Source organism: Mytilus edulis, chromosome 3 (assembly GCF_963676685.1).
Source record: "Mytilus edulis chromosome 3, xbMytEdul2.2, whole genome shotgun sequence".
In the NCBI taxonomy this organism is placed as follows: domain Eukaryota; kingdom Metazoa; phylum Mollusca; class Bivalvia; order Mytilida; family Mytilidae; genus Mytilus; species Mytilus edulis.
Window position 1 is genome coordinate 51,405,508 of NC_092346.1, and position 12,601 is coordinate 51,418,108.

A 12,601-nucleotide genomic window follows, 5' to 3' on the forward strand; every position below is an offset into this window, starting at 1 on the left:
TTTCGAAGGCGTTTGACCTATTGATTATTTTAATAGAAAAACGCTGTCTTATCATAAGTTAGCTCTTTCGTATTTCTTTCCGGACATTTAGCTGCCTTATTAGATCTTGAATGATTTTGATTAACGATTAATTTGTCATCTCAACGTACAATCGTGAAATCGAGTACACTTCTTCATATTTTATTGCTGTCTGGTTTTTGATTGTTTTTAATGTATTCTGTATTTCATAACATGCCTTCAGCTACACATATTTACATCCGTTATAATAGATGCAACTATAAACATTGTGAATTATTAAAATCAAGTTATTATTACAGTGAAAAATGAAATCATTCATAGACTACTGGTCTACATACAAATCTTTTTTTATATATCTAGAGCTGTCCTGATTAGGCTTTTTCGTGGTGAAGTAGATTTCAGAAATAAATGTTGCATTTTGACAACATTTTTGATCGAATCTGTCAAACAAAATTGTCATTTGATAAGCTTCATTTATATACTAAGGTTTAATCAGAATTACCTTGTCATATATTTCATCTTTATTTTTCGACCTTGTCATATATGATAAAGATATGAATAGTGAAATATTCCAGTCAAAAGAAATTTAAGGGACAAAACTAATTATGTAAACCAACCGCTTGCTTCTCAGGCTTTATTGTGACATAATCAGTTTTCATTTTAATACTCATTAGTTAACCTAAATAAAGTATTACATATAATATTTTTTTATTTTAGTTTCTTGTGTACAATTTGGAGTTTAGTATGGCGTTCATTATCACTGAACTAGTATATATATTTGTTAAACCACGAAGAGATTGAAAGAAATATCGAAAATAATTTATTAAATGAAATGATTACGCCCGATGAAATAATAAAAAATATAAAAAAACTTGAAAAATAACAAGACAAGCGGTGATGACCTGATTATAAACGAATTCTTCAAAGCTACGTGTGCTTCAACAGAAATCATTAATATCTTTGTAAAGTTATTCAATCTTATATTTGATACAGGAATCATACCAGACAGTTGGTTATCTGGAAATATACACCCTTTATTTAAAAATAAAGGAAATCAACAAGATCCGCAAAATTATAGACCTATCACTATTCTTAGCTGTTTTGGAAAACTTTTTACGTCCATCCTAAATGAACGATTAACGAAATATTTCGAGAACTTTTCAATAATACATAACAATCAAAGTGGCTTTAGGAAAAAATATTCAACAACAGATAACATATTTATATTACAAAGTCTCTTCGACCTAGCTAGATCGCAAAAGAAAAAGTTATTTTGTGTTTTTATTGATTTTGCCAAAGCGTTCGACACAGTTTGGAGAAACGGCCTATGGTTTAAGATGGCATTGAATCACATTGATGGAAAAATGCATACAGTAATACATAGTATGTACAACAATATAAAATCAAGAGTTATATACAATAATCAAAAATCTGATTTTTTCCCATGTAACACTGGAGTTAGACAAGGGGAAAATCTTTCCCCTCTATTATTCTCTTTATATATCAATGACCTCACTGATTTTTTGCTATCAGTGTCACATAATGTGAAAGGTTTGTCATCAATATCGAACTCCCTTGAAACTAGCCTCAATATCTATTTAAAGCTGTTCATTTTATTATATGCCGATGATACTGTTCTAATGTCAGAAACAAAGGAAGACCTTCAAATGCAATTAAATTGCTTCAGTGAATATTGTGATACTTGGAAACTTAAAGTAAATACATCTAAGACTAAAGTTTTAATTTTCTCTAAAGGAAGACAGCCTAATAATATTAATTTCATTTATGAAGAAAATGAAATTGAAATAGTGAAAGAATTTAACTACCTTGGACTATTGTTAACAAGATCCGGATCCTTCAATAAAGCAAAGAAAAGACTATCAGAAAAAGCAACAAAAGCTATGTACAACGTTATTAAAAAAGGGAGGCAGTGTAATTTATCCATTGAATGCCAATTAGAGTTATTTGACAAACTGGTGAAACCAATTCTTCTATACGGATGTGAAGTATGGGGATTTGGAAAAAATGACATTATTGAACAAGTTCATCTCAAATTTTTAAAGCATTTACTACACCTCAAGAGATCTACCCCAAGCATGATTGTGTACGGTGAAACTGGACGTTACCCATTGGAAATAAGCATTAAATGCCGAATGATAACATATTGGTGCAGGCTGCTTATAGATGAAAACAAGTTATCATCAATATTATACAAATTTGTATATTCCCGATATCACACAAACAATGATGATATTTTATGGATAAAGAACATTAAAAATATATTGGACAATGCCGGATTTTCAAACTTATTTTATGTGCAAAATACAGACCTCACCAAATGGTTACCAAAAAGTATCAAACTTAGATTAATTGACCAGTTTAAACAAATTTGGAACTCAGCTATTCAGAACACATCAAAATGCATTACATATAGGCTCTTTAAGGAACATTTTGAATTTGAGAATTATTTCAACATCATAAATGACCGAGATATATATACACTTTGTAAATTCCGAACATCGAATCATTCAATGCCAATAGAAAAGGGGAGATGGTATAACATTGAAAGAAGTGATAGAAAATGTTCAATATGTACAAAAAGAGATATCGGAGACGAATACCACTATATTTTTGTTTGCCCGGCTTTACAAGATGAAAGAAGAAGATTTATTCTAAATGGACTAATACCAAGACATAACATTTTTACATTCAACAAACTGTTTAATTCAAAAAAACCAAAGACACTAAGAAACCTCTGCAATTTTATAAGATGTATTAATAGTAAGCTCACTCCTTCTTAACAACCATAATTTATTTAACATACTTATAGAAAGTATTTCTTTATACAATTTTAGCTTTTACATTTGACTATACAAGTCTATATATATATTCTTTTATATGTTATCTCATCCGAAATTTTGAATTTTATGCATTTTTAATGCATTTTTTATTTTTATGTATACTATTTTTTTTTTTAACTTCTCTGTAACCTTTGTACTTGCATGGTTTTATGAGAATAAACTATCTATCTATCTGTTAAGGGGCAAGCTGAAGGACGCCTCCGGGTGCGGGAATTTCTCGCTACATTGAATACCAGTTGGTGACATTCTGCTGTTGTTTGTTCTATGGTGGGTTGTTGTCTCTTTGAAACATTCCCCATTTCCATTCTCAATTTTATTATCTTGTTGACCCTTAGTTTTATCTTTATCCCAAGACATTTAGAGTGGTCTCCCTTACATCGAAAAACGAAATTGGTTTTATCTCGCCTGTTCACTTACTACAGTTTCGTCTTCCTAACTGAAATTCAGGAACAAATGTGAACAAACTTTACTAAATAACGTGTGGACATCATTTTCAAATAAAATGTCAATGAGTCTTGATCTTCAGTTCTAGTCATTTTATCATAGTTTACTTTCTCTTGTAACGTAAAAAACGTATGGACGAGTGATGTCTTAAAACCTAACCATAAAAAAACCCCGGCCTGTTTTGAAATTGCTGAAACCGGATATAATTTCATGCGGACTTCACTCATACCGACCCCTATAGACGAGATACTTATTTTTGATTTTTAGTCGAAACTGAAACTTCTGTTGTAGAAAGCACGACATAGGGATAGTGATGTGGCGGTGGCATTAGCTATAACTCCTTTAGACTTAAAAGCTTTATATTTTAGAAGGTGGGAACCTGTATGCTTCATACCTTGTATATAGATGCCTTTTGATGTGAAATGTTTGTCTGTCATAGGTCTATTGTCCTTGACCTCATGTTCATGGTTCGGTGACTACTTGATTTTTTTTTTTAATTGATAACTTTTTATTATTATGAGTAATATGATAACTATATTTAGTATTTGCATACCTTGCAAGGTCCTCATACCAGTTAGACAATTTTCATTTGACCTCGACCTCATTTCATGGACCAGTAAACAAGTTTACGTTTTCGTGGTCAAGTCCATATATGAGATACTATAAGCAATATGACTACTACATTTGATTATGGAAAGATTGTTACGGTGTACTTGTCCAACTTGCAGGTTTCATTTGATCTTGACCTCATTTTCATGGTTCAGTGGTCAAAGATAAGTTTTTGTTTCATGGATATAGGAAGATGTGGTGTGAGTGCCAATGAGACAACTCTCCATACAAATAACAATTTAAAAAGTAAACCATTATAGGTTAAAGTACGGCCTTCAACACGGAGCCTTGGCTCACACCGAACAACAAGCTATAAAGGGCCCCAAAATTACTAGTGTAAAACCATTCAAACGGGAAAACCAACGGTCTAATCTATATAAACAAAACGAGAAACGAGAAACACGTATATATTACATAAACAAACGAAAACTACTGTACATCAGATTCCTGACTTAGGACAGGTGCAAACATTTGCAGCGGGACTAAACGTTTTAATGGATCCAAACCTTCTCCCTTTTTCTGAAACAATAGCATAACATCACAACAAAGAAAAACATACGATAAAATATCAATTGGCAGACTTAACTCAATCAAAAAACGTATGATTAAACAATGAACGAATAAATTTGATCTGCGATATCTGAATACAAATGCACAGTTAATTAAATATTAGAGACAAACATTCATGACCAAAAAGCTAACAAACAAATTCAAACACAGGACATGACTGAGAAATATTTAACCAATCAATGTTCACTTTAGAAAAAAACCGTTTTTTTTATAATCTTGAAGTTTATACAAATGTTGTAAGAATAAGTGAAAAATTGAAGATATTACAAATAATCAAAGCCGGTGTACAGACAAGATCCATATAAATAAAAAATAACAAAAAAGCATTATAAACAGTATCAACAGGTCGAATTAACAAGAAAATACGATTTGAGAGTACTCGCAGTTACTGACAGCTAGTTAAAAGCCAAAACCAATTAATAATAAAAAATCATGCATCAGAGACTAAAATCGACTAAAACACATCACAGGTCTATTCTTATTCATATTTCGCCTTCGGTCTCAAGTAATAAATTAGCTTAACTTCTCTATGAGGGGTGAAGCTTACATGTAATATCTCTGTTTAAAGAAACAAACTATAACCACCAACCATACCTGGCCAGTGACCTTGACCCTAGTATATAAGCACCTGTTCCATAATAACTTGTCATTATTTTTCTAGAGGGTGTGAAGTGAACACTTCACTTGAATTCCTTTTAGTTATTTTATTTTTATCTAAGATTTAGGGGAAAGTCACTAAAGTTACATTTAACTTGTCTACGATGTACGACAAGTTCTAATGTTATTTTGTTAATTAGAAATAATAATTCCTCAATTGTCTACGCTGTATGACAAGTGTTGATGGAAATGAATTTAAAAATTTCTTGTCTACGATGTATGACAAGTGTCGATGGAAATTAATTAAAAAAATTTTATTGTCTACGATGTATGACAATTTTATATATTCATTAAGTATTTGCTTTAGTACGATGTACAGCACATTTGTTACTTAATTCATACTCCTGTTCGTTAAACAGGTAGATATTTAAAAGTATTTCTATTCACCTGAAGATTGTGAGTACTCTTCAGAATTTACACGTGTTTTACCTGCACAGGTACACATTATTTTATTACAAAGACTGAATTTGATTATGCAAATGTATTGCTTTTGCAAGATGTTTAGAATTATGTTTACACTTACAAGGGTGATGGCTTTGATTTTCATCACCTCTGAGTTGTTTTAGAAATTAAAGATGATAAATTAAATAGGAAAACGAGGTATTTTGAATAAATCCTCTTCTTAAACAGTTATAAAACCTAGTAGTTTTATAAAAGATCATAATGGCATTGCAATTGGAAATAATTGACAAAGCAACAGAACGAGTCAAAAGTAAGTTTTTAAAATTTAGTGCTACTTGTAAAGCTTCAAAATCTCCTTCATTTGTGAATTTTTCTCAAGATAGTGCTGTTGAGATTTAAGATAGGCATGTACAATACATATTGATGCATTGACTCATTATTATTAATGTAGTAAAGAACATGTATGAATCATGAGGTTTGAGACAGTTTCTCTGCCTTCAACTCAAGCAGAGTTTGTAGAGAAACCTGCTGCTTTATTCGAATTTTGCCATTAGAGGCTTACTTTAATGAAGATTTAGTTCTTATTTTGATCTGAACTACTGTAATGATACTGTTCATGTACCTCCTTTTGGAGTTTGTGCCATGGCTGGTGATAGTCCAGCCGGAACTGAATTTTGATACGTCTTTTGATCCTGCATTAAGGTTTTCTGAAGCCTTTAAGGCTTCTCTTATAAAGGCTTCTCTTAGTGAGATTAATGGTCCATTATCTCATCCTGTTTGTTGAACAGTTTAATCATGATTTTGCTTGGGAAATCCCAAAATTGTTTAAAAAGACAGAAAACTGTGTCTAAGTTTTCTCCTGGACTTTCTGTGACTGTTAATAATACTACCATGTCAGTAAATATCAAATCAGCAACATATCAAGTTCATAGAGGAGTAATACTATCACCCTGAGAACTGTGAGAATCCTAGTGTGTCTAGAATAAATAACAAGATTGAAATGGCACTGCCTAGACAGGCCCACTATGTGGTTTCAAAGATGCAGGAAACCCAGAGATACTTTATTAAGGGGTTGATCATCACCCCTTTTGTTGAGGATTTTATTGTAAAATTCTATTTGTTTGTTTGACCATGGGTTTCTATTTAAACGCATAGGAGATGCTCAGAAATATCTAGATGATAAAACTTATTTGTAATTCTGATGTGATAGTTGATTTATTACGTTTTTAGTTATGATTGCATGAAGCAAACTTGCCAGTTGGTGATTATACAAAGATTCTAAAGCAAATTCTAGATTCCTTGGAAGAGGTTCCAGGTCTAGCAATTATTTTACTCCCAGCTGTTATGGGAAAGGCAATATCAGTCTTTTAACTGTGGAGGCTCTGTTGGTCAACAGGGCGTATACTAGTAGGCATTTCCCTTCATTGAGAGGGAGAGGTTTCCAAAAAGGGAACAGAGAATCTCAAAGAGGTCACATTTCTCAACCAGTTGCTATATACAGTAGATAACTTAAATACTATGATTTGGAAAATGTTACTAATGATCTATTGATATTAGATTTAATAAGAAATGGTTATAAAATTATTTTTAGTGATGTACCACATATTTGAATAAAATACATTTCACCTTTCATAAGGATGAAATAATTTCAGAAGTCCAAATATTGATAGCTAAGAGAGCTATTTAAGAGGTTGATCGATCATTGAAAAATCAGTTTATTTCCTATATTTTCTTAGTTTCTAAGAAAGATGGGTCTTCAAGGCCTGTTACCTATTTGAATAATTCAAACAAACTTAGCTTGTGGCTAATCAGCATTTGGAGCAGGACCATTTATCTTTTGTTTAGATGTAATTCTTAGGAATGGTTATCTATATATATAGAGAGAGAGAGCTAACATCTATAGATCTCACAGATGCATATTTAAGTATCCTTTATGATTATATCACAATTTCCTGATTCATGTGGAAAGGACATTGATATGATATTTATGTTCTTTGTTTTGGATTGGCTTCTGCATCAAGAGTTTTTACTAAGGTTTTAAAACCTGTCTATGTATTTTTATGAAATAATGTCACTTGAAGTATATACATGCTATAGTTTATACATTGATGATTCTTTTATTATGGATCAGAATTTAGATGGTTGTATTGTGAATACAGAAGAAGTGGTGCAAATGCTTGATAAGCTGTGCTTCGGAATAAATTTTGAGAAGTTGGTACTCATTCCTTGGAATCACATTGTTTTCCTTTGTCTCATTATTGATACTGAGCTATTTAAGTTTTTTATGACATGAGACATGGTAAAATTATCTCCCTTGGGAAATTCTTCTTAAATAGAATTGTGTAACTGTATTATAGATGATTTGCATCATATATTGGTCTTGTGGCACATACTTTTAATGCAGTATCTGTGGGAATGTTGCAGAAACATGGCGAGAAATAATGTTGAAACACTGTATAGTTGTTACAGTGTTTATTATCATCAATCTATAGGTGAATTTTTTAACAATTTAAATCAGAAATTAAGAATTGATTTTTAGACCCATCCAAATAAGTTTTTGGATTGGACCAGATGCCTCATTAGAATGATTTGGGATCCAAATTTGAAGAAAATTTTTCTGTTGGTAGATGGAGCTTCTTTAAGAACATGCGCTCATTTCATATAGATTTCTTAGAATTGTTGGCTATATTTTTCTTTTGGAGAGAAATTTTTAGTCACAGAGAGTTATACAATCAGAAAATAAAATTTCAGTAGCATTTATTATGCAATAGGAGGTATAACCTCTGTCACTTTTAAAACATGCTTACTACAAATATTTCATTATTTGGGCTTGGTGTTCAAGAAAGAACATTTTTATCACAGCTCTTTATATTCCTGGTAAGAAAATTTTGATGCTTATCATATGTCTAAAAAATTTACAGATTCAACAGGATGGCAATTGAAAGAAGATATATTTGTTTTGTTGTTATCACGTTTTCATTTTCAAATCTGTAGATAATTGATTCGTTGTCTTTTGACCAACAAGCTCCTTTCAGAGATGTTTGTACTTTTCATGGTCAGATTTAAGACCTTATATTTTCCAATCTTTTTCATTGTTGGGGATAATTATAAAGAAAATTATTAGTGATAAAGTTCAGAAGGCTCTTTTGATTATTCCTTTTGGTCTGCTTAGAGTTGGTTTTCTTTGCTAAGACCAATTTTAATTTATTTGACAGTTAAAAGTTCTGCTAAACATAAAAGTTAGTAACAATGTTACATACTGTAGAATGCCTTTCCGTTAGGAAGAGATTTGATTTAACTGTGTATTGTAAAAAATATAAGTGAACCAACACCTGAAGGGTTGATTGTGCGGTAGGGTAAAAACGTGTGTATTATATTCAGAAATCACTTTAATATAAACAGGAGATTTCAAAATCATTTGTAAAATATATTTACACTTCATCTTGGAGATCATGCATCTATGATCAAGCATTATCAATATTTTTTGAGAAATTTCATTATTTGGTGTGTTCAAAGAGAACCAATTCCTTATCACCATCTAAAAAGGATGTTATTGATTATTGAATTTTTTTGTAAAACACAAGCTTTTCATATTCAGCATGTTTAATGTGAATTTTACTTGTTTTATGTTGAAACAGACTTGATCCTTTAAGAAGTAGATGTTACTAAATTTGTTTGTTTACTACATGCATATGTGAAAGGTTGCTTAAACCTGAATCTGCAATTGAAGAGTTAGATACTCTTTCACTGTGGAGATGAATTTAGTGCTATCTTTTTAAGTTCTTTATATTCATTAGAGGATTTTACATTGAAGACTGTCTTTTATACTTGTGTCTTTATTTGCCTTGATTACAACTGCCAAAGTACAATCTTTATCAGCTGTAGATTTACATTCTATGTCTTTCATTCAGAGACATGGCACTTTATTTTTTCATATACATGAGTTTTTGAAAAATACTAGATCTGTTAGTTAGTCTACATAATGAGGTGATCAAGGGTTTTGATAAACCAAAACTTTGTGTTGTTAAGACAATGATTTATTATGTTTTGTGTACAAAATATGTGAGAGAATTCATAATATTTCGTAAAGTTTAGATAGTTAGAGAGAGTTCTAATTTTAGCCGAGGTTTTAAGGTTTACTCATTTAGAGGAACCTCTTCATAAGTGCATTTAGCTTCAGGATGTTCTATTAAAGACATTATGGCAACAGCTTAGTCTGGACATATGATAAAACTTTTTATAAGTTCTATAAAAGGGAAAGTGAATAATATCAGTACTAAAACACTTTTCTTCAGTTGTAGTTACTGGATGATCTTGTGATTTCTATGCTTTATTAAATGTTGGCATTTATAAAAATTGTTTTTAGTTTGTGTCTACACTTTAAACAAGCTAATTTATTACTTGAGACCGAAGGCGAAATATGAATAAGAATGTTCCTTCATCCAAGCATATCTTGGATGTGCAGGATGAAGGTCATTCTTAGAATATGAGCCTGAGGCTCGAAAGTAATTAATTCCCACCCTAGGGATTATCAGTCAGACCCACCCTTTTTCCAATGGGTTTTATATTTGGTCGACACAAACTTGCTTTAAATTATGACAAGTTATTATGGAACAGGTGCTTATATACTAGGGTCAAGGTCACTGGCCAGGTATGGTTGGTGGTTATAGTTTGTTTCTTTAAACAGAGATATTACATGTAAGCTTCACCCCTCATAGAGAAGTTAAGCTAATTTATTACTTTCGAGCCTCAGGCTCATATTCTAAGAATGACCTTCATCCTGCACATCCAAGATATGCTTGGATGAAGGAACATTTTCTAATATTGTATGCAATAAGTCAACTATGTTTGGTATATGGAAATATTTTATGAACGCAGGTTTTATTTGACCTTGACATCATTTTCATGGTTCATTGCACAGTGTTAAGTTTTTGAGTTTTTGGTCTGTTTAACTGTAATCAAAAGATCAACTATATGTGTTGTATGATGGAAGCATATTGTAAGGTATATATATCTGTCTTGCAGGTATCACCTGACCTTGTCCTCGTTTTCATGGTTCATTGGTCAATGTTAAGTTTTCATGATTAAGTTTGTTTCTGAGATACTATAAGCAGCAGGTCAACTATATTTAATGTATAGATTGATTGCAAGGTGTATATGTCTGCCTGGCATGGTTCATCTGACCTTGACATAATTTTTATGGTTAATTGGTCAATGTTTAGTTTTCTTGGTTAAGTCTGTTTCTTAGAAACTATAATCAATAGGTCAACTATATCTGGTGTATTGAGTGATTGCGAGGTGAACATATATTTCTTATTTGGTTTACCTGACCTTGACATCCTTTTCCTGTGTCACGTTAATATATGTAATACTTGAAGTAAAGCTTTATATTTAGAACTTTCAACATTAAAAACAATGATTAAGTAAAGAAGGAGATACATGTCAGCGTGTGCACTCTTGTATCTATATAACTACAGGTAAATTTTGGATTTTAAAGTTAAGCGTATGAGGGCAACTTTAGGTCTAAAGGTGAAAACTATAGCACTGGAGATGTAAAATCCACACTGCTGGTGTTAACGCTGAAGATATAAAAACTGTCCTGTTGATATAAAATGTATATGATATTCCGTATATCGTCAAGTTATTGGAATTCCAATGGGGACTTACTGTGCACCACTTATTGCGGACCTGTTTTTGTATTGTTATGAGTTACAATTTATGACTAAAATTAGCAAAGACCCATCGAAACAACATTTGATATAAACATTTAACAATACTTTAAGATATTTGGATGATATATTGGCTCTCAATAATGACGACTTCGGTATGTATACTAAAGAAATCTATCCTGTTGAACTTACTTCAAATAAAGCTAATACTAAAAATGACGACTGCCCTTTCCTCGATCTTGATATCTTTTCATTAACGGGAAGCTTAATACAAAAATTTATGATAAAAGAGATGATTTTTCATTTCCTATCGTTAATTATCCATTTTTAGATGATGACGTTCCCTTGTCATCATCTTATGGTGTTTATATATCTCAACTTGTACGATTCGCTCGTGTATGTAACAACGTATTAGATTTTTAGAAAGAAATTTATCTATTACTGAAAAATTATTACACCCGGGTTTTCGACATCACAAACTAGTCAAAACATTTACCAATTTTATCATTGGTATAAGGAAATAATTCGTAAATATAACTCAACATGCAGACATCTTATACGTTCAGGTATTTCACATCCAATCTTTTATGGTTATATTCTTTACAAAGCACAAAAATGTCAGTATTCACCTCAAAAGCTTACAAAACCTTTAAACAGACTTATTAAGAAGGGATATAGTTACGATAATGTTGTCAGGTCATTAAAGATTGCATATTTTGGGTTTAATATTGATTCACTTATAGGGTCTTTGCATCGGAACTAAACACGTTTATTTAAAAAAAAAACACAGTTGTTGGCATGACACGGATTGTGTTCTTCTCATATATTTTATGATAGTATGATACTAAACCCCTAACGGGAGGGATTGTGCCTGATATTCATATGATGAAGACATAATCTTTCAATCAGTTTAATTGAGGTTTGGAGCTGGCATGTCAGTTAACTGCTAGTATAGTCTGTTGTTATTTATGTATTATTGTCATTTTAATTATTTTCTTTTGTTACATCTTCTGAAATCGGACTCGGACTTCTCTTGAACTGAATTTTAATGTGTGTATTGTTATGCGTTTACTTTTCTACATTGGCTAGAGGTATAAGGGCAGGGTTGAGATCTCATAAACATGTTTAACCACGCCGCAATTTTGCGCCTGTCCAAAGTGTCAGGAGCCTCTGGCCTTTGTTAGTCTTGTATGATTTTTAATTTTAGTTTCTTGTGTATAATTCGGAGTTTAGTATGACGTCCATTATCACTGTACTAGTATACATATTTTTAAGGGGCCAGCGGAAGGACGCATCTGGATGCGGGAGTTTCTCGCTACATTGAAGACCCATTGGTGGCCTTCGGCTGTTGTCTACTATATGGTCGGGTTG